The following is a 27,761-nucleotide window of genomic DNA, read 5'->3' on the forward strand; positions in this document are numbered from 1 at the left end:
CATGGGTGTTCAAAGATGTTGTGTTGCCAAAAAAAGACAAATGTTCCCTATAGGTTAGAATATGAATTGACCATTGTTTCAAATAGCTTGCTGATTGTGCCAATGTAATTTATTGAGTAATCTTTTATTTCTCCTTGGATGTGTTATACTTTCATCATGACGTATTAACTTATTAAATGTTGTGGGGTAGGTTTCTGTTGGGCACAGTTTTTAACAGTGGTACCCTGAGCAAGTTTAAGGAAGTTTAAGATTTAAAGCCTGCCAAGAGTGACAGACACACGCACACACAAACTATTACGACTCTTCACATATTATAACAACAATGATTTAATTTGTATGTATCTTACATTTAAAACTGCATCTTCTTATTAGATTAGTTAGCATCTCTAAATCCTCAAATAATTAAAGCAAATTATAATTCTCAAAGCCCTTACTTTTAACTAGTAATGCCAATATCATCTCTACTTTACAAATGATGAAAGAGACGAAAACTTTGTCTAACATGTTGTAGATACATTAACTAATACCCACACAGGAGAAATTCTATCAGTTGCCATCTTCCAATGTTGAGGATAATTATTTGGTAATAACTTTGGGTAATAATTCTCTCCCCCTAGGCAGTTTATATTCCTGTTAATTCTAGATGTAGAATAATCATTCTCATGATTACAAAATCTCTGAGTACATTGCTTCAATTTCCACCAAGATCACAGAATCAGAACATCACATGAAATCTTCAGCCTTCAAGAACCTTACCAAACAATTTTTCATAATATCGTTTTATTTAGTTCTTATATTTTAGCCTTACAAGTGTAATAGGTCCAATATGTAAGTTTCTCTATGGTTCCATACAGAGGTTATGGTAAAAAAAAAGAGTTCAAGGCAGAAATTAAAGATTTCACATTCTTCGGGGTTTGGAATGGAGCACTTAAAAAGGTTATCTTTAATATGGGAAAGACAGGTTATGCTGCCCTACCTGCTGTGGGATAATAGGTCCCATATATAGCATGCTTAAAAAGTGAGACCTCAAGGTCCCTGGGTGACACAAATGGTTTATGCTCAGCTGGTAACCAAAAAATTGGCAATTCAAACACACCCAGCAGCACTGCCGAAGAAATAGTCCTGACGAACTGCTTCTGTTAAGATTGTTGTTGCCATAGAGTCAGTTCCAACTCATAGTGACCTTATGTATAACAGAATGAAATATTTCCCAATCCCTGTAAAGATTACGGTCAAGAAAACCCTATGGGTCAACTCAACTCTGTAACATATGAGGTCTCCTAAATCTCATATTAACAAAAAAAAAGTGTGAGACACAATTACAGGCTCTTTTCAGCCCTGAAAAATAATTGATATTATCCCCATTTTTAAAGACAAGGAAGCAAATGAAGAGATTTTTTTTTCTAACACAGATGCCCATCTTCAAAGTCCATGCTTTTCCCACCACTGAGGATAAAATGTCAGGGGTCAAGGAGGCAAAAGTTTAACATTCCCACATCTTTCATCTCTCTTGTACATCCTTGATATTCACTGATGACTCACCTTAGACATCAATGTAGGAGGCAGGCTGCAGTGTGAGGCCTCAGGGAACAGGAAAGCCAAAGCTTTCTGACCCTAAATATTTCAGTGCTGCAGTGCTATTATGGAGTGAATTATGTGTCCCCCAAATCTGTGTTGAAGTCCTAACTCCTGTACCTGTAAATACAACCTTGTTTGGAAATAAGGGTTTTCTCTTGTTATGTTATTGAGGTCATACCATAATAGGGTGGGCCCTAAACCTAATCACTCCTGGAAAATGCCTTATAAAAGAGAGAAGAAGGGACACACACAAGGAGAACAGACACCATGTGAGGACTGTCTACAAGCAAAGGAACACCAAGGATTTCCAGCAGACACTAGGAGAGAGGCCCACAGAAGGAATCAACGTTGCTGATACCCTGATTTGGACTTTTAGCCTCCAGAACTGTGAAACAATCATTTCTGTTCTTTAAAGCCACCCACTTGTATTTCTGTTATAGCAGCACTAGCAAACTAAGACACATACTATTCTATTTTTTTTTAAATACAGTATTATTATTAGACATGCCAGGAGCTTACAGGTTTATTATAAGTGTAGGATGTAGTCAGAGAGAAGAGAACATTAGCAAAATATTCTCAGAATTCCTATAATTTCCTATATAGCATTTCCTAAAATTAATTAATTACGTTTAATTATAAAGCTATACATTAAAATGATGATTTGGGTAATGAGTCACTGGCCACAGATGTGTGTCATTGGAATATGTTCATTGATTAGAACAATACTTGGGCAAATCAGCAGCAGCCAGCAGAGCAGCCAGTGGATTTTTCTCCAGCCTGAAAGTATCACAGGAATAAATGGAAAATATTGACATGATGTAGAAAGTCATGGATACGCCACGGGTCATAGCCTTTACCTTGCTCTGCCCACATAACTTCTCTTCCTTCCCTGCTCCCTGAGGAGGGCTGTTCTGTTTTGGGGTATTCAGGCCATGAGGGCCTGGTAGGTGACGTTTGTAAAAGGAAGGGACGGAAAGTTCCTTTAGGATAGAAGAAAGCAATCCTAGGAATTTTTGGATGAAGGAGCATGGGAGAGAAAGAAGATTTTCAAAGATAAATTGACAAATTAGACAAATTGTATGGGTCCCCTTTAGTTGTTTGACAGCTATGAGTCAAGACTGAAATCTGTGGGTGGACCAAAGTACTTTAAAAGTGACACCACTTTGGACTGGACAGGGTAGGGGTGTCATGGATTTATAAAGACAAAAGGTAAAATTAACTCCCTTCCTTCTACATTAGATATTTATGTAGTAGGAAAAAAAAAAAAAAGATGAACTAGCAAAAGAATAAACAGAATTCCTAAAAAGTCTTTGAATGTTATTTTTTTTAAAAGCACAGAGATATCTTCAAATTTGTTACTGTTGGTGTTGTTACATTTGTGAGTTGTTGGCTTTAGCAGAAATTCTGATGCTAAATAATGCCTATTATGGTGCTATTTAAAGTGATCAAGGAGTTTATTATATTTATTTTAAAACATTTAATATACCTCCCCCAAATTTGTCTAGTTTGGAGGGTTGCAATAGTAAAGGGGAGTAGTAGAAAGAATTACTGAAAATTTTGAAATTTTTATGTCATTTTTTAAAAAACTTCCTAATGAAAAAATTAGTATATGAATATTTTGCAACATACATTTTTTAAACATACAATCAATTTTCCCCACTAAATAAAAGCTTAACCAATGTTAAAAGAAAATGAATTTAATCATTAGTCAGATTGGTGCGTGCATATCAATTTGTTTTTAATGAAACTAGTTTATAAAGGCTGCATATATATATATATATATATATATATATATACATATATATGAGCTGATATTCAAGCCAATTATGGTAATAATCATTTATCACTTCCTTGCATTTTTGAATCATATCTGTGTGTGTGTGTCTTTAGTCAATTTGTAGATGATTTTAGTTGAAGAGTTTTGCCCCCATTTATGGCAGAAGTCACAAATTTTCAAGAAACACAACAGCTTCAAATAATACACAATTTCTTCCTGAATCAGGCTGCGTGAACCTGCCTGAGCTGATTCACATCTCTTATGTATAAATATATTGCTTGCTACAGTTGGTTTTGGGAAACAAAAATAATACAACCATTTGTCAGTATGATGGATGAGAAGAGTGTCAGGTGGTTAAATTATTCTGAAACTTTAGTCTCAAATAGAACAGCAGTCTCAAACTTTCAGCAGCAGATGCAAGCAATTTGTTCTTGTTGTTAGATGCCATCAAGTCAGTTCCAACTCTTAGGGACTCCATGTGACAGAGTAGAACTGTCTCATAGGGTTTTTTTGGCTGTAATCTTTACATAAGCAGATCACCAGGTCTTTTTCCTATGGATCCACCAGGTGAATTCCAACCACCAACCTTTTGTTTAGCAGCTGAGAGCTTAACCATTGAGAGACCTGCTTGGGAAATAAACCATCTATTAATATACTGGAACCTATGAGAATTAAAATATTTTCTTACAAATTATACTGATAATGCAATTTGTAAGTACGAAAGATTCCCTGTCAGATGATGAGCTGAGGGCATGACTTGAATCCATGGTACTCGGAAGCTATAATTGACTGTGTAGTTGAATTAGATGAAGTAGATCTACTTTCCCTGCTTTGCCAGTCTGAGGATACAGAAGTAAAGGAAATAGACAACGCTTGCCCTCAAGGATTTACAGTCCTGCAAGGAAGATAACCAGGAGGATCTCTGGTGGCACAATGGTTAAGCACTCGCTCAATTGCTGACTGAAAGTTCGGCGGTTTGAACACACCAACAGCTCCTCAAAAGAAAGATGCGGTAGTCGACTTCCATAAAGATTACAGCCTTGGAAACCCTATGGACAGTTCTACTCTGTCCTATAGGCTCTCTGTGAATCAGATTCAACTCAATGGCAATGGGTTTGGTTTTTCTGGTTGTATATACATATATATATGTATATATATATACTTGCTTACATATAAACGAGTTTGGTTTTGATTTAAGGAAGATAAAAAAATATTTAGCTATGATAGAGTTATATTAGGAAAACATTAATAAGTCAGAACTATGTAAAGATCCTCTGGACTTCGAAGAGTGCAATCGTTGTAAATAAATATGGTTTTCTTAAATATATGTTGCTTACACAGACTGATTCTGTTATGGCTGCATCCAATTGGATCAAATGTCAAATGTCAATAGAATAATACAAAGAAACTAAAGAAATCTATATGTATTGTTGTTAGGTGCCATCTAGTCAGTTCTGACTCATAGCAACCCTATGTACAACAGAAGGAAACTCTGCCCAGTCCTGCACCATCTTCACAATCCTTGTTATGTTTAGTCCATTGTTACAGCAACTGTGTCAATCCATCTCATTGACAGTCTTCTTCTTTCTTGCAACCATCTAGTTTGCCAAGCCTGATGTCCTTCTCCAGGGACTGGTCCCTCCTGATAACATGTCCAAGTATGTCAGATGAAGTCTTGCCATTCTTGCTTCTAAGGAGCATTCTGGATGTATTTCTTCCAAGACAGATTTGTTTGTTCTTCTGGCAGTCCATGGTGTATACAATATTCTTCACCAACACCATAATTCAAAGGCGTCAATTCTTCTTCTATCATCTTTATTCATTGTCCAGCTTTCCCATGCATATGAGGCAATTGAAAATACTATGGCTTGGGTCAGACACACCTTAGTCCTCAAAGGGACACCTTTGCTTTTTAACCCTTTAAAGAGGTCTTTTGCAGCAGATTTGCCTAATGCAATATGTCGCTTGATTTCTTGACTGCTGCTTCCATGCATGGGTATTGATTGTGGATCCAAATAATGAAATGCTTGACCATCTGTATTTACTCCATTTATCATGATGTTGCTTATTGGTCCAGTTGTGAGGATTTTTGCTTTCTTTCTTTCTTATTGGTCCACTTGTGAGGTGAAATCCATACTGAAAGCTGTAGTCTTTGATCTTCATCAGTAAATGCTTCAAGTCCTCTTCACTTTCAGCAAGCAAAGTTTTATCATATGCATAGCGCAGGTTGTTAATGCCTCTTCCTTCAATCCTGATGCCGCGTTCTTCTTCATATAGTCCAGCTTCTTGGATTATTTGCTTAGCACACAAAGTGAATAGGTATGGTGAAAGGATACAACTCTGTTGCACACCTTTCCTGATTTTAAACCACGCAGTATACCCTTGTTCTGTTTGAACAACTGCCTCTTGATCTATGTACAAGTTCCTCATGAGCACAATTAAGTGTTCTGGAATTCACATTCTTTGCAATGTTATCCATAATTCGTTATGATCCACACAGTCAAATGCCGTTGCTTAGTCAATAAAACACGGGTGAACATCTTTCTGGTATTCTCTGCTTTCAGCCAAGATCTATCTGACATCAGCAATGATATCCCTCCTTCCATGTCCTCTTCTGAATCCAGCTTGAATTTCTGGCATTTCCCTGTTGATGTACTGCTGCAACCATTTTTGTCTTATCTTCAGCAAAATTTTACTTGTGTGTGATATTAATGATATTGTTCAAAAATTTCTGCATTCTGTTGGATCACCTTTCTTTGTACATGTATATGTAGGGAATGTCTATGTAGAAAAGCAGAATTTTTACATATTCCCATCACTTCATTTTTGTCTTTAATCAGATTTGAAAGAAATACTTTTTGAGTGTCTACCATAGCACTGTGCTAGATAATGAGTAGAATCCTATATGTTATGTGTTGTTGTTAGTGATCGAGAAGGCTCTGACTCATAGCAACCTTACTTTTAACAGAACGAAACATTACCAGTTTCTGGGCCATCCTCATGATCATTGGTATGTTTGAGTCCATTGCTGTGGCTATTGTGTTGACCATCATTTTTGCCGACCCTCTACTTTACTAGGCATGATGTCTTTCTCCAACAATTGGTCCCTCCTGATGACATGTCCAAAGTAAATGAGGTGAAGTCTCACCATCCTCACTTCTAAGGAATATTTTGGTTGTATTCCTTATAATATTTATTTGTTCATTCTTCTGGCAGTCCACAGTAGATTCAATATTCTTCACTAACACTGCCGTTTGGATGTATTAATTCTTGTCTTCCTTTGCCATTGTCCAGCTTTCACATGCATACGTGGCAATTGAAAAAGACCATAACTTGAGTTAGGTGCATCTTAGTCATCAGAGTAACATCTTTGCTTTTTAAAACTTTAAAGAGATATTTTGCAGCAAAATTGCCCAATGCAATATCTGTTAGAACGTCATTGATGTTATAGGGCTTACTCTGAGATAAATAGGTTAAGTTAGCAAGAGAATAGGCAGAAGTGTATTTCACAAAAAAATCATTTTTGGGGAAAACATTTCTGGAGAAAGTATAAAAACACTGAGGAGTGGTTAAGAATATTTAGGAAGCAAGCTTTTTATGAAACAAAACTTGGCCAGGGAATAAGTTTTTTAACAGGTGGTATTTGCCAGAGATTTAATATGCTGGCGATATTGTGAATTTCAAAGAAGGTATGTAGCATGCAAAGTTTTCCAAAATATCAAAAGTATTTGGTAAAAAATAGTAATAAATTCGATCTTTATAGATTATCAAGGGTTACAACCCTTTGGGAAAAATCAAAGTCATGCTAACAAAATGATATTAGGAAAGAACCATTTTAGAACCAAGAAGATAGCCTTATCCCAACCTTCTTAAGGCACCAAATTAGAGCATAAATTCTTTCCTTGCCAAAACTTGGAACAAATTCACTAGCTTGGGAGATTTTCCCCTAAAATATGAAGAAATATGTGTTAGCTATTTTTGAGTAGTAGGAATGTAAAAAATGTGTATTTTTGAGGTTGAAGACTTTTTTGTCCTTGAGTAACTCAAAATGTCTTTGTTCTTCTGAATCAAATTTAGCAAGTAATTAGTGTATAATGAGAACCAGTTGTAGCATCAGACTCTATTTAGTTAAAGTACATTTAAAAATACATAGGAAGACAGATAATCTGAATTTTCTTTCTGATGATGCTAACCTCACAAAATGCTGTTGATTGAGGAATGTATGATAGGCTTAAAAATATGTTCTGCTGACTTTCAGAAAACCCTGGGGGATTTATTTTCTCTCTAACTTCGGTTCAAGAATAGAGCTGAAGCAAATGGGAGTTTTGAATCAAAGACTAGTGTATAAAAGCAATGAGGGTCTCTAAGAGAACCCAGTAAGACAATTGCTCCACCATCAATCCACTTGTTAGATGAATGCTTTAACTGCTGAGGGGGATGCTGAATCTTACTAGAATCCTATTCTGAAGACAAAAGGTCTCACTCGTAAAACCACACAAAGCAGGCAAACTACAGGGCAGGAAATAACCAGTCACATAAAACGCAAAAGCAGATGAGACACAAAGGCTCAAACTATTTTAGCCCTGCCAGGATGTCCCAAAGCAGGCAGGTGTCAAGGTGGACATAAGGGCTAAGGAGGAGGAGAACATGCTTTGGGTTACATCCAATGTAGGATTTCCTCGAAGAATCAGAGCAAAATATGGGTGTTATAGGATTATGCCAGTTTTTGTTGTTGTTATTGTTTGTTTGTTTCACTTACCACTCAAGTTTTGGAACTATATTTACATCTTATGTAAAGTCCAAAGCTTGTCATATGCCTTCTAACTGGTGATTCAGGGACCCAGGCTCCTACCATCTTGTTTGCTGCAACATCTTCAATAGCAAGTTTACCATGTGTATCTGCTTGCAGCCACCAGAAAGAGAAAGAGCAGAGAGAATGGCAAGTGGGAGATTCACTTCTACTCAGGGTATATTTCACTTACACGCACATCATCTAGAATCCAGTCACATGGCCATACTTAACACAATTAAGAAAGATTGAAATGTAGTCTAGGAATGTATCCAGGAAGAAGAAAACACTCACATGTGCTATGCATCTGCACTGATCTGTGCTATGTTGTTGAGTTGGCTCCTACTCATGGCGACCTTACGTATGACCAAACAAAACATTGCCCAGTCCTTTACCATCTTCATAATCGTTGTTATGTTTGCTACTATTGTGCAGTGCCTTCCAAACTAAGAGACTCACCTTCCAGCATTATATCAGACAGTATTCTGTTATGATCCATAGGGTTGTCATCAGTCAATTTTCAGAAGTAGATCACTAGGTCTTTCTTCCTAGTCTGTTTTAGTCTGGAGGTTTCTCTGAAACTTGTCCACCATGGTGATCATGTTAATATTTGAAATACTGGTGGCATAGCTTCCAACACTTTAGCAACTCACTAGCCACCACAGTATGACAAACTGACACATAGGTGGTGGATCTGTGTTATAGTGGAATAAAAACACAGGGAGAAAATGCTCTGGATTCTAATCCCAGGTCTACTGTTTACTGCTGAGAGGCATTGAGCAATTTGCTTAATCTTTTGGAGCACTGAAGTGTTCACTCTCCTCTTCCAGTTCTCTCTATCTTCTATGTCATTTTCCACAGCTTTTCCAACTAGGAGCAGGAGGTGTATTACAACTCAGCTTACCTGCAGTACTCAAAACATACAATTTTAATATCTGAAAAGTGACTGCTAACAGTTCTTTACAAAACTGCATAAACCAAAAAAGAAGAAAGAGGAGGAAGAGAAAAAGGAGGAGGAAGAGGAGTTCTACCACCCTCTACCACCTAACTATGAAGAAATCTATTATCACCTTCATTTTCTTATCATACATCTTCTACACGAAGGTCGACTATCTAACTTTTTTGTTCCCCACTACACCTTTGAAAGTCTACACTAATGCAATGGTTCTCAAACTCACTGAAACAGGTACATGGGATCATGTACAAAAAAGTGAACCCACATAAGCCCAGACACCCAAACTTTGAAACAGGCAGACATCCATCATGTACCCACACTGATTCTGATTCACATCCAAAGCTCTGTTCTGAAGGGGATAGACAAGGGTTGAAGTAAAATTGCAACCCTTCAGTAGCATAAAGAGTATTACAGTTAAATGTGTAAAAACAAACAAATCAATAAAAGTTCCAGGGATTTTAGCTCAGTGGTGAAGTCACTCATGAGGTTCACCATTCAGCCGGTGATCGGACAGCCCCATAAAACAGAATGGGACTAATGAGGCACAGCAGTCCAGGGACAAGGACTAGAAGGCAGGAGGGGACAGGAAAACTGGTGATAGGGAACCAAAGGTTGAGAAGGGACAGTGTTGACATGTCATGGGGTTGTTAACCATTGTCATAGGGCAATATGTGTACTGTTCAATGAGAAACTATTTGTTCTGTAAACCTTCATCTGAAGTACAGAAAAAAAAAAAGAATTATCTATGTGAGATAAAATTAACAACAGCAACTCAGAAGGATTGACGGGAAGCCTAGGGGGCAGTGAGTTGAAGATAACAGTGGTGGAATAATTTGGAAAAGGATAGAGAGAGAATAGCAGTACAACTGGAAGAATGTAATCAATGTCATTGAATTATACATGTAGAAATTTTTGAAATGGAGTATCTTTGGCTATGTGCATTTTCACAAAAAAAGAAAAAAAAGGTCCTCCAAACTCAAGAAGGGAGAGTGTTGACATGTCGTGGGGTTGTTAACCAATGTCATAAAACAATATGTGTACTGATTGTTTAATGAGAAACTATTTGTTCTGTAAACCATCTAAAGTACAATAAAAAAATTAAAAAAAAAGATTACAGTCTATAAAACCCTATGGGACAGTTCTACTCTGACATATGGGGTCACTATGAGTACGAATCAACTCAGCAGGACACAACAACAACATAGTTCTATATTCCTCATAAATACAGATGCAAAAACCTTGACAAAATATTATCAAAGCAAATCTGGCAGTATATACAAAGGATAATTCATAATCACAACATTGGGAAACAACTCAAATGCCTTTAAACTGGTAAATGGATAAAGAAACTACATTACATCCATACAATGAAATACCAAAAAAAAAAAAAAAAAAAAGCCAAACTGGTTTCTGTAGAGTCGATTCCAACTCATGGCTGCCTCATGTGTTTCAGAGTAGAAATGCACTCCAAGGGTTTTTCAATGGTTGTAATCTTTCAGAAGTAGATCTCCAGGCTTTTCTTCCAAGACCCCTCTGGGTAGATTCGAACTGCCAACATTTCTGTGAGTAGCTGAGCCCTTTACCATTTGCGCTACCTGGAATAAACTAAGTGATATATGCAACAACATGCATGAATCTCAAATGCATTATGGTAAGTGAAAGAAGGTGGATGCAAAAGGCTACATACTGTATGATTCTATTTATATACCATTCTGGAAAAGGCAAAATTATAGGATCAGAAAGCAGACCATTGATTGCCAGAGGCTGGGGGTGAAGAGAAGGGGTACTACAAAGCACAGCACAAGAAGATTTGGGGGAAGAGGTGATAGAATAGTTCTGTGTCTTGGTTGTACTTATGGTTACTTGACAGTGTGCATTTGTCAAAACTCATAGAACTCTATAACAAAAAGCAGACATGTCACAGTTAGGGATACTCCCTAGACATAGTCAAACACCTCATGGGATTGATTTACTGGGTTTGAAGGCTCAGGGTCATAGTCTCGTGTGACAACTAGGTCAACTGACATAACTTGGTTCATAATGTTCTATATCCTAGTTTGATGAGTGGTGTCTGGGGTCTTAAAAGCTTTCGACTAGCCATCTAAGATACAACTATTGATCTCTTCCCGTCTGGAGCAACGAAGAGTGAAGGAAACCAAAGACTCAAGGAAGAAATTAGTCCACAAGATTAATGGCCCACATGAACCATAGCGTCTTCTAGCCTGAGACCAGAAGAACTAGATGGTGCCTGGCAACCACCACCAATCGTTCTTACCAGGGACACAATAGAAGGTCTCTGTTAGAATGGGAGAAAAATATAGAACAAAATTCAAATTCATAAAAAAGACTAGACTTAATGGACTAATAGAGACTAGAGGAACCCCCCAGACTATCACCCTAAGATAATCTTTTAACCTGGAACTGAAGACTCTCTTGGAGGTCACCTTTCAGCCAAATAATAGATTGGTCTAAAAAATAAACAATAACACTCGTGATGAATGTGCTTCTTTAAAAAATCAACTATATGAGACCAAATGGTCAACATTTACCTCAAAGCAAAGATGAGAAGGCAAGGAGGGGAAGGGAAACTGGATAGATGGAAACAGGAAAGGCAGGGTGGAAATGGTGAGAATGCTGACACATTGCAGGCATAGTAACCAATGTCATAGAACAATTTGTGTATGAATTGTTGAATGGGAGTCTAACTTGCTGTGTAAACTTTCACATAAAACATTTTTTGAAAAAGCAAAAAAAAAAAAAAAAGTTCCAGGGAAATTCCAACCTTCATCCTTCCTTGGATATCAATTTTGATCAAGGTTTAGCAAACTTTCTCAGTGAAAATTCCATTTCAAAATGTATACAGCATGTTTTCCTGTTAGGTGGCAAAAATATCTAATAATTTGAAATTGAGGATTGAAGTAGATGTGAAAAACGATTAAGCATTGTCGATCTTGCCATCTCCAATATACAACTTTCTCTCACCCCAATCAACCCTACACCCTGCTACCTAGGATGATCTTTCTAAAACTTAGATCCTATCATGATATCACTTGTTAACAAGGACTCAGTGATTTCCTATAACATTCAAGAAAAAAATCAGATCTTCTTAATAATATGTACAAGGCTTTTTAGAATGGAGTTCCAATCAAACTCTCTTGCCTCAGTACTTACCATGCTCTTCAACTTCAGCTATAAATGGTTCTATTCATTCCTATCTATACATATTGTTGTGAAGATTAAGTGAGAAGACATAGGTGAAGCATACAGACAGTTCTTGGCACTTAAAAAACCAGTTGCCTTGGAGTTGATTCCAACTCATGGTGACCTCATATTTGTAGAATAGAACTGTGTGCCGTAAGGTTTTCTATGGCTGAGTTTACAGAAGAAGATAACCATGCCTTTCTTCCGAGGTATCTCTGGCTGGGGTCAAACCTCCAGTCTTAGCAGCTGAGCATATTAATAAATGATCTTTAAATAGGTCCTTTATAATGTATATATATACATATGCATGTATGTATATATGTGTGTGTGTGTTTTCATCTCCTTCAACATACACAGGTATCCTTTGAAGACAGTGGATATTTTAATATCTCCTTTTTGCCAGTTAAGAAGCTGAGGCATAAGGAGTTTATATGGCTTCCTAAAGGTCCTAAATTTGATAAGTAGAGAAACTAATGCATAAATATACTTCTGAATGCAAATCAGTGCTTGCTTCACTCCTCTGAACTTCTTCTCCTATAGATTTATGAAAAGCTGCATCTAGGTGAAGGTTATTCCCCTTTGCCCACTACCATGATGCCTGTGTCAGGCAGTAGCCTATTTGCTCTCAGATCCATTCCTTGATCTGCCCTATCACAGTGGACTGACCCTGCAAACTTCTTTTGAAGTCTCCTTGCCAAAGGGCTTCTGGTTACGTACAAGCAGTGGGAGTCACTCATGGAAGATTGAAGACATGAGGGCGGGAGAATCTAGACTATTTCTTGCTGTTTCTCACATGTGTCTCATGATTGCTTCTCCTTAGTGGCAGCAGGCTCCTCTAGTCAACTCCAACTGATGCCCTAGGTCCTATAGGGCACCCTTGGCTCCCAGGCTCTGCTAATACCACATTCTGATATTACTTCACCAAAAAAAGGTGAGGAAGCATGGTTTCACTAATTACTGTTGCTAATCCTTGGATTGTCTCTCAGTCCCCCATTTGACCTTCTAGCTTTTACAAAACCTTTGAATTAATGGATTAATTCCCTCATCTTGAGCCATGGTATTTGTTTCCCTGACAAGACCTTAATTGATAAAGTGGTCACACAAAGAATTTATATATTCTAATCCAAATTGGAACTGATTATATCCTTTACTTAAATCAAGTCATGACATTAGACATCCAAATGTTCTTTACAGTCTGGAGAAGACAACATCCATTCTCCTCTTTTTCTATCCTAACATAACCTTGATTTGTTATATTTGACAACGTATCCAACTAAAAATCTACACTTCCCAGGTACTCATGCACGTAAAAGTGGCCATGTGATTAAATTCTGGCCAATGGGATATAAACAGAGCTGTTGGTATGACTTTGGAAAAAGTGCCTTAAAAACTACCTGACTTAAATGCCATGTAACTGTTTCCATTCACTCTTTTTGCATCTTCCTACCTAGGGTGCAGACATAATGACTGGAGCTGTAGCAGTCACTTAATAACCACGAGGAGATCTGGAGGATCTCATTAGTTAAAGATGAAGAACAAAACTATAGAGGAGCCTGGATCATTGAAAATAAAGTGGGGCATATATACAGTATGAGACCACCTACTTCCAGGTGTCGTGTTATGTGAGGAACACTGTTTTTTTGGATGTCTTAGGCTGGTTCTCTAGAGAACCAAACGTGGTGAAGTGTGTATATATATATATATATATGTACATACACACATATGTATATAGATAGAGATCAAGGAAATGGCTCACACAGTTATAGAAGCTGACAAGTCCCAAGTCCATGGGTCAGGTGTCAGGATGGAGGATTCTCCTGACTCACATAGCTGCAGTGGCTGACAAACCCAAGATCAGCAGGTCAGATGACAAGCTGCTGACTCACGTGCTGCAGAGGCTGATGAATACAAGATTGGCAGATAAGACGGCAGTTTGCTGGCACAAATCCCAAGAACCATAGGTTAGATGATGACTAGCTGAATGCAGGATCCAGAGCACAGAGAAAGCCAGTGAGCTTTGCCAGAAAGTCCATATATTTTGGATGCAGGCCACACCCCAAAAGAAACTCCCTTTCAACTGATTGGCTGCTCATAGCAGATATCATCATGAAAGTGGTTACATTATGTCAGATCTCACCACGTGAGTACATCATTACATAACTGCCAAACTACATCATAACTGCCAAATCACAGAGGATCGTGGCCCAGCCAAGTTGACACAAAACCTTAACCATCACACTAGGTATCTGTTACTCAATAACAAATGTAATTCCAAACTGATACAAAACTAAACCTCACTTACTTTATTTCTTATTTTTCCTCTAGTTCATTTGTTTCTCCCATGTGTCACATACTATGCAAGAACCTGAGTATATAACGATAGATAAGGCAGACTTCTTGCCTTTAACAAACTTGCAGCATAGTGGGCAGTCAGCACAAAAATGAGTCCTTACAATTTCAGAGTGTAAATTGAATGCAATAAATAGAAATAATCAGAGGATATTTAGGGAGCAGAAGAGAACTACCTAAACACACTTGGAGTTAGTGAAGCTTTCCTGTGGAGACAGTGACTAAACTGAGTCTTTAAAGATGATTAGGAATTACTAGGTAGACGGTTCTGTACTAAAGTGGGAGGGTGGGGTGGGTGGTTACGGAAGCAGGAAGTGTTACAGGCAGAGACAAAGGCAAGGAAATGAGAAGCATGCTGATGTGTGTGAGGAACTTGGAGCAGCCTGAACTTGCTAGGGGGCTAAGCACAAACCAGAGAGTGGTGACAGATGAGTCTAGATTAGACTTAATTGTTGTTTGGTGCCATCAAGTCGATTTCGACTCATAGTGACACCATGTGACATGGTAGAACTGCCCCATAGGGATTTCTAGGATATAATTTTCAGGTGTTTTTCCCATGGAGCTGCTGGGTAGGCTTGAACTGCCAACCTTTCCATTAGTGACCAAGTGCTTAACGGTTGTGCTTGGCTATTGTGGAGCCCCTGGCATCATGACACAGAGCTCACTCTTGATCCTGAAGGCAAAAGAGAGTCGTTGATGTTCTTTGATGTTGTTTAACCAAGGAAATGACATCACTATCAAAGAGTACTGCTGTCTCTCCAATAGGTGATGCACTCATATGTTAGATTAACTGAACATACTACCAGGTACCAAAGAGTCGATTCCAACTCATATCAATTCCATACGTGTCAGAGTAGCACTGTGCTCTATAGGGATTTTAATGACTGATTGTTCATAAGTAGATCATCAGGCCTTTCTTCCAAGGTGCCTCTGGGTGAACTCAAATCTCCAATCTTTTGGTTAGCAGCAGAGCACATTAATTGTCTGCATCACCCAGGGTCTCCTCAACTTAACAAAAGAAGTGGTTAACAGTGTTGTGAACTGGTATCACCAATTAATTTGGTAGAGACTAGTTTCTCCATGAGTAACTATTGGAAATTGCTGGCCAGGATTAAAGACTCACTCTGGGACTTGGGAGATGTCTTCTATAAACTGTGAGTCCCTAGAAGCAAGTGCCATTTCTTCTACCATGCTATATGTTCAATGAATATTTTATCAGTGAATAAATAAATAAGTAATGTGAATGAGTAAAAGTTTTTCTCTACTCACTCCCAGAAGTAGATAGTTAATCAACAGAAGTTAGCGTTCATCATGTGAACATGCCTAATTTCTCTGCCCTGGCTAAGTGGGCATTTCATGTTACACAGTATTTAGTATTTGTTTTTGTTTGTTTTTGCTGCCAATTGAGGAGCAAAATGTTCTATATACATGAAAAGGAATGTGGTAACTTTTAATCACTTGTAGGCCTGGAGTTCCTGGTCTCATAGTAAGAGTTCTAAGACGGTATTATTTTTAGGTGCCCTCAAGTGGGTTCCAACACACAGTGACACTATGTACAAAAGAACAAAACACTGCTCTGTCCTGCACCATTCCCACAACGTTGCTTTGTTTGAGCCTATTGTTGCAGCCACTGTGGCAATCCATCTCATTGAGGGTCTTCCTCTTTTTGGCTGACCCTCCACTTTACCACACATGATGTCCTTCTCCAGGAACTGGTCTCTCTCCCTCCTGATAACATGTCCAAAGTACTTGAGACAAAGTATTGCATTCCTTGCTTCTAAGGAGCATTCTGGCTGTACTTCTTCCAGGATAGATTTGTTCATTCTTCTGGCAGTCCATGGCATATTCAATGCTCTTCGCCAACACCATAATTCAAAGACGTCAATTCTTTGTTTTTCCTTATTCATTGCTCAGATTTCACATGCATATGAGATAATTGAAGATATCATGCCTTGGGTCAGGCTCACCTTAGTCCTCAAAGGACACCTTTGCTTTTTAACACTTTAAAGAGATCTTTTGTAGCAGAGTTGCCCAATGCAATATATTTGATATCTTGACTGCTGCTTCCATGGACATTGATTGTGGACCCAAGCAAAATGAAATCCTTGATAACATCAATCTTTTCTCCATTTATCATGATGTTGATTACTGGTCTAGTTGTGAGGATTTTTGTTTTCTTTATGTTGAGGTGTAATCCGTACTGAAGGCTGGGGTCTTTGATCTTCATCAGTAAGTGCTTCAAGTCCTCTTTACTTTGGTTAAGCAAGGTTGTGTCCTCTGCAGATCTTAAGCTATTAATGAGTCTTCTTCCATTCCTGAAGCCTCATTCTTCTTCACATAGTCTAGCTTCTGGGACTGTTTGCTCTGCATACAGGTTGAATAAGTATGGTGAAGAATACAATCATGATGCACACCTTTCCTGATTTTATTTTATTTTTTTTCTGCCTCCTAGCTTTGCATGAGTCTTTACACTGAGTGAATAGCTGTGCACTTGTTGTAGAACCAAGGACTAAAGAAGTAAAGTGGAGAGAAGAGATCACCCTTTCAGATCCCTGATTCCAACTAAACCAAAGGTAAGCTCTTTGTAACTTTTGATTAGAAAACAAATACTCTTTTATTCCACAGATGTAGGAAAATCTCTTCTCCCTTTGCTTTCCTTCAATTCTTCCTGTAAATACATCAGTTAACCCGACTTTGCATTTCTTCTTACAGTCCTGCCAATTTGGAACTTTTATGACCCTAATTGCCGAAGAACCACCCCCCAAAACAAAAAATGGAAATACCCCAGTCTATGAGTTAAATTTTTCCATCAAAATATGTCCCAAACTATTTACCATCTTTAATTCACCCTGTTAGGAAAGACAATGAGATATTGAAATTTAGGCCAAGTCATTGTAGCTTCCAATATTTCACATCCATGATCTAAAGCAATGCTTTTAATTATATTCAAGAAATAGTAATGTAAGCACTTCACTTTTTTTTCCTATTAAAAATTGGAGATTGTGGCTTTACATTGGTTCTAACACTTTTTGAGGGAATATCGTTTTTCTTATTAATCTTCAGCACACCAACTTTGCTCAACTGTCAACAAGTCTTTGCTGATAGTTGCTAGTGATCACCCCTTGCAAAGGTGGGGATAATGATTAGCAAACGTATGTTTATTTTATTTTATTGTGCTTTAGGTGAAAGTTTACATCCCAAGTTAATTTCTCATACAAAAATTTATACACGTATTGTTTTTGTACATTAGTTGTAATCCCCACAATGTGACAACACACTCCCCCTTTGCCCCTCTGGGTTCCCTGTGTCTATTCAACAAGTTCCTGTTCTTTCTGTCTTCACATCCTACCTCCAGACAGAGGCCACCCATTTGGTCTCATGTATCTGTTTGAACTAAGAAGCACACTCCTCACATGTATTATTTTTTGTTTTATAGTCCTATGTAATCTTTGTCTGAAGAGTGGATTTCTGAAATGGTTTGAACTCTGGGTACCAGAGCTTCTGGGGGCCATAGTTTCGGGGGTTCCTCCAGTCTCTGTTAGACCATTAAGTCTGGTCTTTTTACATTAATTTGAGTTCTGCTCAGCACTTTTCTCCTGCTCCGTCCAGGACTCTCTGTTGTGTTCCCTGTCGTTGGTGGTAGCAGGGCACCATCTTGTTCTTCTGGTCTCAGGCTGGTGGAGTCTGGTTTATGCGGACCTTTAGTCTCTTGAGCTAATATTTTCCTTGTGCCTTTGGTTTTCTTCATTATCCTTTGCTCCAGGTGGGATGGAACCAGTTGATGTACCTTAGATGGCCACTTGGAAGTTTTTAAGGCCCCAGATGCCACTCACCAATGTGGGATGCAGAACATTTTCTTAATAAACTTTGTTATGCTAATTGACCTAGATGTCCCCTCAAACTATGGTCCCCAGCCCCTTTCCTGATTTTAAATCACTCAGTATACCCTTGTTCTGTTCAAACAACTGCCTCTTGATCTATGTACAGGTTCCTCATGAGCACAACTAAGTGTTCTAGAATTCCCATTCTTAGCAGTGTTATCCATAATTTGTCATGATCCACACAGACAAATGCCTTTGCATAGTCAATAAAACACAGGTACACATCTTTCTGGTATCTATTATTTTCAACCAAGATCCATCTGACATCAACAATGATATCACAGGTTCCAGGTCCTCTTCTGAATCCAGCTTGAATTTCTGGCAGTTCCTTGTTGATGTAATGTTGTGACCAATTTTAAATGTTCTTCAGCAAAATTTTACTTGTGTGTGATATTAATGATAATTTCTGCATTCTGTTGGATCACTTTTTTTTTGGAATGTGCACAAATATTGATCTCTTCCAGTTGGTTAGTCAAGTAACTCTCTTCCATATTTCTTGGCATAGATGAGTGAGTGTTTCTAGCATTGCATCCATTTGTTGAAACATCTCAATGGGTATTCCATCAATTCTTGGAGCCTTGCTCTTCACCAATGCCTTCAGTGAAGCTTGGACTTCTTCCTTTAGTACCATTGGTTCTTCATCATATGCTACCTCCTGAAATGGTTGAATGACGACTAATTCTTTTTGGTTCAGTGACTCTGTATTCCTTCCATCTTCTTTTGTTGCTTCCTGTATCTTTCAATATTTTGCCCGTAGAATTCTTCAATATTGCAACTCGAGGCTTGAATTTCTTTTCTTCAATTCTTTCAGCTTGAGAAATATTGAACATGTTCTTTCCTTTTGGTTTTTTAACTCCAGGTCTTTGCACATGTCATTATAATACTTTCCTTTGTCTTCCTGAGCCACCCTTTGAAATCTTCTGTTCAGCTTTTGCTTCATCAAATCTTTCATTTGCTATAGCTCCTCTACATTCAAGGGCAAATTTCACAGTCTCTTCTGACAACAATTTTTGTCTTTTCTTTCTTGACTTTTTAATGAATTTTTGCTTTCTTTACGTATGATGTTCTTGAGGTCATTCCATAACTTGTATGATCTTTGGGAATTAGTATTCAATGAGTCAAATCTATTCATGAGATGGTCTCTAAATTGGGGTGGGATATACTCAAGGTTGTATTTTGGCTCCTGTGGACTTGTTTTAATTTTCTTCAGTTTCAACTTGAACTTGAATATGAGCAATTGATGGTCTGTTCCTCAGTTGGCCCCTGGCCTTGTTCTGACTGATGATACTGAGCTTCTCCATCTTCTGTTTCCACAGATGTAGTCTATTTGATTCCTGTGTATTCCATTAGGCTAGGTCCAAGTGTGTAGTCACCACTTATGTTCTTGAAAAAAGGTATTTGCAATGAAGAAGTCATTGGTCTTGCAAAATTCTATCATGCGATTTCCCTCATCACTTCTATCATCAAGGCCATATTTTCCAACTACTGATCTTTCTTCTTTGTTTTCAACTTTCGCATTCCAATCACCAATAATTATCAATGCATCTTGATTGCATGTTTGATCAATTTCAGACTGCAAAAGTTGGTAAAAATCTTCAAATTATTCATCTTTGGCATTACTTCTTGGTGCATAAATTTGAATAATAGTCATATTAACTGGTCTTCCTTGTAGGCCTATGGATGTTATCCTATCACTGACAGTGTTGTACTTCAGATTAGATCTTGAAATGTTCTTTTTCATGATGAATGTGAGGTCATTCCACTTCAGTTTGTCATTCCTGACATATCAGACCATATGATTGTCCTATTCAAAATGGCCAATACCAGACCATTCCAGCTCTCTAATACCTAGGATATTGCTCTTTATGCATTCCATTTCATTTTTGAACTTCAAATTTTCCCAGAATCATACTTTGTACATTCCATATTTTGGTTATTAATGGATGTTTGCAGTTGTTTCTTCTCATTTCAAAATAAGTAAAAAACAGAGGGAAACAAATTATATGTCACCATCAAGTATGGTACATAGGTAATAAGATTTAAATTGGAATGCAGGTGGACAGGCTTTGCTGCTTATATGCTGTGAAATTTCTTTAATCTCATTAAGCCTCAGCTTCATCATCTGTTAACTGGGGGTAATTATTATGTCTTAATCACATAACTGGTACAAGAATTAAATGAGATTGTATTTGCAAAGTATTTATGCTGTACCTGGCACAAAATAAGTACTCAATGTTGTTGCTGCTTTAACTGTCATGAAGTTGACTCTGACTCATGATGATCTTATGTACAAAAGAACAGTAGGCTGCCCAGTCTTGTGTCATCCACACAATCACTAGCATGTCCGAATACAACATTGCAACTATTATGCCAATCCATCTCAGTAAGGGTCTCTCATTCACTCACTGGCCCCTACTTCACCAAACGTGATATCTTCCTCTAGTTATCGATTTCTCCTGATGGTGTGTCCACAGCAAGCAAATCAAACAATGTTTTGTACTGATTCATAATGTTTCTGCTGGCTAATTTTCAGAAGTAGATCACCAAGCCTTTCTAGTTTGTCTTAGTCTGGGAACTTCATGAGATCTGTCCACCTTGGATGACCCTGCTGGTATTTGAAATATCAGTGACATAGCTTCCAACATCATAGCAACACACAAGCTACCATAATACAATAAACTGACAGATGGGTAATAGAAGTACTCAATAAGTGGTAGTTATTTGATTATGCATAATAAATATATACATAAGTAATATATTCACTCATCAATAAAATTATTTTAAAGCATTTATTATATACTTTCCAGGCCCTGGGGCCATAATAATAAAGTGTTATCCTATTGTTGATGGTGTGCATAGTCCAGTGTGCAAGACACACAAGTAAATTCATAACTTCAGTGTGTTCAGCACTAAAGTAAGAGTAGGTACAAGGTACTATAAAATGTTAACAGACACAGCAAGAGATAAACACAGAAAGAGGTTAGATCATAAAATACCTTGTAGTCCATATAAAAGCATTTAGAGTCTACTTTGAGAGCAGAGTGTCTATTGAAAAGTTATAAGTGAAAGATGGACATGATCAGTTTTGATTTTAGAGAAATGAAATTATTATAACTGTAGCTAGGTAACAGAGTGAAGGGGATAAAGAGAGAAAGAGAAAAAAAAGGTTTTACCGATTACTGAATTCAAAACTTTTTACCCCTGAATTTAGTCAAATTTACTCAAATCTGTGATTTTCAAGCTCAACTTTAAGCTTTTCTTAACAGAGAACTCCTTCTACTCCTCCCAACACTAGACATGAAGCTAGGAAAAAGCAAAAATTACAAGAAGTTATGCTGAAAGTATGATGGACTTAATTTATGCAGGTATTAGGTAAGTGTCCACTGTGTGCAAGAAAAATTACAAAATGAGTAAAGTAGTTCACAGTCTATTAAGGATGTATAAATAGTCCATAATTGTATTACAATGCAAGAAAAATTCTGATGGAGGAATATATAAGGAATACAGAGGGGGAGAACTTAAGCTTACAAGTCAGAAGATTAGGGAAATATTTTACTCAAAAGTTGATGCTTGAACTGCATCTTGAAAGAAAAATATGAATTCAACAAAATAAGGAAAGAGACTCTAAGCAGAAGGAATAGAACATAAAATAGAGCAGACAAAAAAATAATAAATTCAGAATGATATATAAATATGATACCATTTATGTTTGAGAAAAAGATGGATGTGAATATGTACATTAACATAAATGCATGAAAAATAGACTGAAATAACATGCTCCAAAATGTTGATAGACCATGGTTTCTAAATTCTGGGAATGACAGTGCATATGAGGAATATGGGGACCTTTTACACTTGGCTCTGTATACCTCTATTTTGTTTGGCTTGTTACAGTGAGAATGTGTTTATCTCTTTCTTGTGTAAAAGTGATGGATATGGCATATGCCTAAAAAAGCAATAGGAAAAACAGCAGGAGCTTGTACTTGTATAACGTGATGAGGAAAGAAATGCATAAAAGCCGGCAGGGTCTTCAGGAAGATAAGGGCTTCAGGTAATCACAGGCCACCTTCTGCAGAACCTTGTGTGGGATATCAGAGCACATAGACTTCACTCTTAGACATATTGCTGTTGTTATTAGCTGCTGTCAAGTTAGCTCCCAACTCATGGTGACCCCAAGCACAACAGAAGGAAACACTGCTCAGTCCTGCGCCCTTCCCACAATCTCTTGTGGATCATACCATTTTGATCCAAAGGGTTTTGACTGGCCAATTTTCATAAGATCTACAGTCCTTTCTATCTAGTGCATTTTAGTCTGGAAGCTCTAGTGAAACCTGTTTAACATCACCTTGTTGCTGTTGTTAGGTGCCATCGAGTTGGTTCCAACTCATAGCAACCCTATTGACAACAGAATAAAACCCGGCCCAGTCCTGTGCCATGCTCACAATCCTTGCTATGCTTGAGCCCACTGTTGCAGCCCCTGTGTCAATCCATCTTGATGAGGGTCTTCCTCTCGATTGCTGACTCTCTACTAAGTATAATGTTCTTCTGATAACATGTCCAAAGTACTCGAGATGAAATCTCACCATCCTTGCTTCTAAGGAGCATTCTAGTTGTACTTCTTCCAGCACAGATTTGTTCGTTTTTCTGGCAGTTCATGGTATAGTCAATATTTTTCACCAACACCATAACTCAAAGGCATCAATTTTTCTTTGGTCTTCCTTATTCATTGATCAGCTTTCACATGCGTATGTAGAGACTGAAAATACTATGGCTTGGAACAGGTTCACCTTAGCCCTCAAAGTGACTTTTTTGCTTTTTAACATTTTAAAGAGGTCTTTTGCAGCAGGTTTGCCCAGTGCAATATGTCGTTTGATTTTTTGACTGCTGCTTCCATGGGCATTGATTGTGGATCCAAGTTAAATGAAATCCTTGACAACATCAGTCTTTTCTCAGTTTATCATTGGACCAGTTGTGAGGACTTTTGTTTTCTTTATGTTAAGGTATAATCCATATTGAAGACTATAGTCTTTGATCTTCATCAATAAGTGCTTCAAGTCTTCTTCACTTTCAGCAAGCAAGTTTGTACCATCTTCCTATTGTGGATTGTTAATGACTATTCCTCCAATCCTGACTCCATGTTCTTCTTCATATAGTCCAGCTTCTAGGATTATTTTCTCAGCACACTGATTGAATAAGTACAGTGAAAGGATACAACCCTGGAATCTTCCACTGACAAACGGGTAGTATCTGTGTATGAGGTGCATTGTCTGGGAATTGAACCTGGGTCTCTCACATGGAAGGCAAAGATTCTACCACTGAACCGTCATTGTCTTATCACATGTGGTGTCACTGTGAGTCAGAATCTACTTGACAACAAGTCAGTTAAACCATATAAGGATCATTAAATCATGTAACAATGATAGTGCAGTGAGGTGCTGTCTTAGGCTGGGTTCTCTAGAGAACCAAAACCAGTAAAGCATATAAGTACATATAGAGAGATTTATATCAAGGAAACAGCTCATGCAGTTGTAGAAACTAAAACACCCCAAGTTTGTGGATCGACTAGAGGCCTCTCCCAAATCACACAGCCACAGAAGCTGGCAAACTCAAGATTGGCAGGTTGGAGAGCGGAGGTCCCACACACAGGCTGTGAAGGTTGATGAATTCCAAGATCAGCAGGCAAGACCACAAGGTTTCTCCTGATTCACGTAGCTGTAGGGGCTGGCGAACCCAAGATCAGCAGGTTGGGGAGCAGAACTCTTGCTTACAGGCTGTAAAGATCCACGAATCCCAAGATCGACAGATAAGCTGCTAGCTCAAGTCCCAAGAACCAGAAGTGAGACAACAAGAGGCAGTCGCTGGATCCAGAAGAGGCCAAAAACTTTGGCAAGGTGAACAGGAAGGAAGTAGCCAGCAGAGGGTGGAGAGATAAAGGCTAAGGGGGTGGTGAGCCGCCACAGGCCCTACCTCCGCCGGTACCACTCAGCAGATTCCATCATGGGGGTGATCACATATCAAATTTCAACAGGGAAGTGATCACAACATTATACAACTGCCAAAACACTGAGAATCATGGCAATCTTAACTATCGCAGGTGTGTTTTTAAAAAAATAGCTAGTAATGGTGCAGAGAGTGAATCAAAAAGGAAAAACCTCTGGCAATCCTAAGAACAGTTAGAACGTGTATTAGTCGGGATTAGCTAAAATAGGCTGCAGTAACAAACTAACCCTGGAATCTCAGAGGTTGTTCCTATCAAGGCAGATCTATGGAAGAGTGTCATCCCCCGTCTTAAAGCTACACCATCTGCAACATTTGGACTCAAATGTTACTTAGGCAAGGGAGAAAATAAGCATGGAGAAATCACCTCTGCTTTTAAATTTCTCAGGCTGGAAGTGACTTCTGTCACCTCCACTCAAAGTACAGAACTAGTCTGCACTTCTAATCTAACCACAGGGGATGTATGTCAGAAAATGTGGAGGAGCCTCTGGGTAAAATTTCATATCTTTACCATAAAATGCTCTCAGCTTTGTTAACTATAAGATTTGTGGTGAGTATAAACACCAGGGCACTAATTTTAAACCTATTTATAGGGAATAATTGGTAAGACTTATTAACTGTTTAGTTACTATTGATTTAACAGTATACCAGCCACTAGACCTCATAGATAGCTCTTTATTCAGTTTCTAATGCATTTAGTGTCAAAGTGGGTCCGTTTTGAAATGCGTGAAGCTCAGTAGACTGGAGTTGGAGCCTCATTGTTGTGTAGGTTGAGCATTCCTGGATGTGTTAGTTTTGTAAACTTTTGTCTTTTTTTTCCTTTATGCCTGTGAGATAGATAAGGTTTGCAAGCATAATTAGGCTTTTCTGTGTGATAGTTAGGGAGCCCTGATGGGTTCGTTTTGCTTTATCTGTGTCATATTTGGAAAACCAGCGGTTCCCCACGTAACCTAATGGAAAGGCACCTGCAATAAATTCTCTATTTAGTTCTTATTGGTGTACTGTCATACCACAGATTGTTGGTGTCACAGTGCCAGTCACCTTATTGGTGGCTTGTATTATCAGATCATATTTCTCAAAATCCATACTACTAACCAAAAATTTAAACACACTCAATTAGTAAACATACATTTCAATAATGAAAACACATACCATCAAAAAATTTTTTAATAAAAATTTGGTAATGATAAGATTTTAATTGGTATCCAATGGGGCAAAACGTGAGTAGGGTAAGAAGAGAGGAGAAAAAAGTAGAAGGGGATAGTAAGGATATAAAGAGGGTTAAAATGACAACTCGATTTCTTAGTACACACTTAGGTACATGGTTGTGTTACAAACTGACATCTGGGATACAGGCGGAGGAGTATTGGTGTGCGTGATAGGGAAGTGGTAAAAAGTAAGAACTCAAGTTTTGCCTGATATGGAGATACAGTTACCACTTAGAAATGCTAACATACACACATCATGATAAACACAGAAAAGATTTAAGTTGTCGAGGATTACATTTTACTTGGATCCACAATCAACCACAAACAACCCATGGAAGCAGCAGTCAAGAAATCAAATGGTGCATTGCATGGGGCAAATCTGTGCAAAAGACCTCTTTAAAGTGTTAAAAAGTGAAGATGTCACCTTGAAGACTAAGGTGTGCCCAACCCAAGCCATGGTGCTTCCTATTGCCTCATATGCATATGAAAGCAGGACAATGAATAAGGAAGACAGAAGAATTGACACTTTTGAATTATGGTATTGGCGAAGAATACTGAATATACCATGGACTTCCAAGAGAATGAAAAAAATCTGTCTCGGAAGAAGTACAGCCAGAATGCTTCCTAGAGGCAAGGATGACAAGACTGCATCTCACATACTTTGGTCATGTTACCAGGAAGGACCAGTCCCTGGAGAAGGAAATCATGGTTGGTAAAGTAGAAGATCAGTGAAAAAGAGGAAGACCCTCAATGAGATGGATTGACACAGTGTCTGCAACAATGGGATAAAGCATAACAGTGATTGTGAGGACGGCACAGGACCGGGGCAGTGTTTCGTTCTGTTGTATATAGGGTCGCTATGTGTCAGAACTGACTGGATGGCACTTAAAAGCAACAACAACAACACACACAAGAAAACAGTTGCTACCAAGTTAACTCTAACTCACAGCAATCCCTTGTGTGTCAGAGTAAAACTGTGCTCCATAGGGTTTTCAACGGCTGATTTTTCTGAAGTAGATCACCAGGCCTTTCTTCTGAGGTGCTGCTATGTTGACTCGAACTTCGGTTATCGGCCAAGCATGTTAACTGTTTGTACCACTCAGAGACTCTAGAGATGCTAACAAGACAGTTGGAAATACTCTTTGGGAGTCACTTAGGAGGATGTGTATGTCCCTGGAGACTGATGAGAAAGGGGCTAGCAAGAGCATGGCAATCAAGCAGTGAGTCCCAAGAGACACATGAACCACAAAACCACATTCACAGTTTTCCTGCATTTACGTATATGAATAAAATCTATTTAGCTATAGAGGAATATTCTAAGAAGCAGAACACTGAACTGAATGTGCTCATGGTATTTTGCAGGATGGTGATATTTTGCAAGATGAGGTACAATAAATGTGACATTAATAAGTACAAGCCTATCACAATGTCCAGCAAGTTCCAAAAAATGACTGGAGGCTTGCAGGAATGAGTTAGACATTTATTTAGTGAGTCAGTGAGAACATACAATTGGAACAATAAGCAACTTGCCTAAACAGCAGTGGGGAGACCATTAAAGTAATACAAGGACTGTGGATTTTTCTTACAGTGTGAAATATTATGAGGCTAATTGTGTCATCATTAGTAATGAATTTTTAATACTGTCTTGAGTTTTTTAATCAACTTGCATATGATTCTCATCCCCACATTTCCAATTTTGCAGTGTACCATAAGGAGCATACAGCCAGAAATCTCCTTAGAAGTAAGGATAACCAGATTTTGTCTTGTTTACTTTGGATGTGTTATCAGGAGGAACCAATCCCTGGAGAAGGATATCATGCTTGGTAACATAAAGGGTCAACAAAAAAGAGGGAAACCCTAAAGAGAGGGCTTGACACATGGTTACAACAATGGGTTCAAACATACCTACCATTGTGAGGATGGTGCAGGACTGGGTAACGTTTCTTTCTACTATAGATGGGGTCACTATGAGTCAGAGCCGACTCCATGGCATCTATCAGCAACTACAAAAACATGAATCCATACA

The sequence above is a fragment of the Trichechus manatus genome, unplaced genomic scaffold (assembly GCF_000243295.1).
Source record: "Trichechus manatus latirostris isolate Lorelei unplaced genomic scaffold, TriManLat1.0 scaffold00034, whole genome shotgun sequence".
NCBI classification, from domain to species: Eukaryota; Metazoa; Chordata; class Mammalia; order Sirenia; family Trichechidae; genus Trichechus; species Trichechus manatus.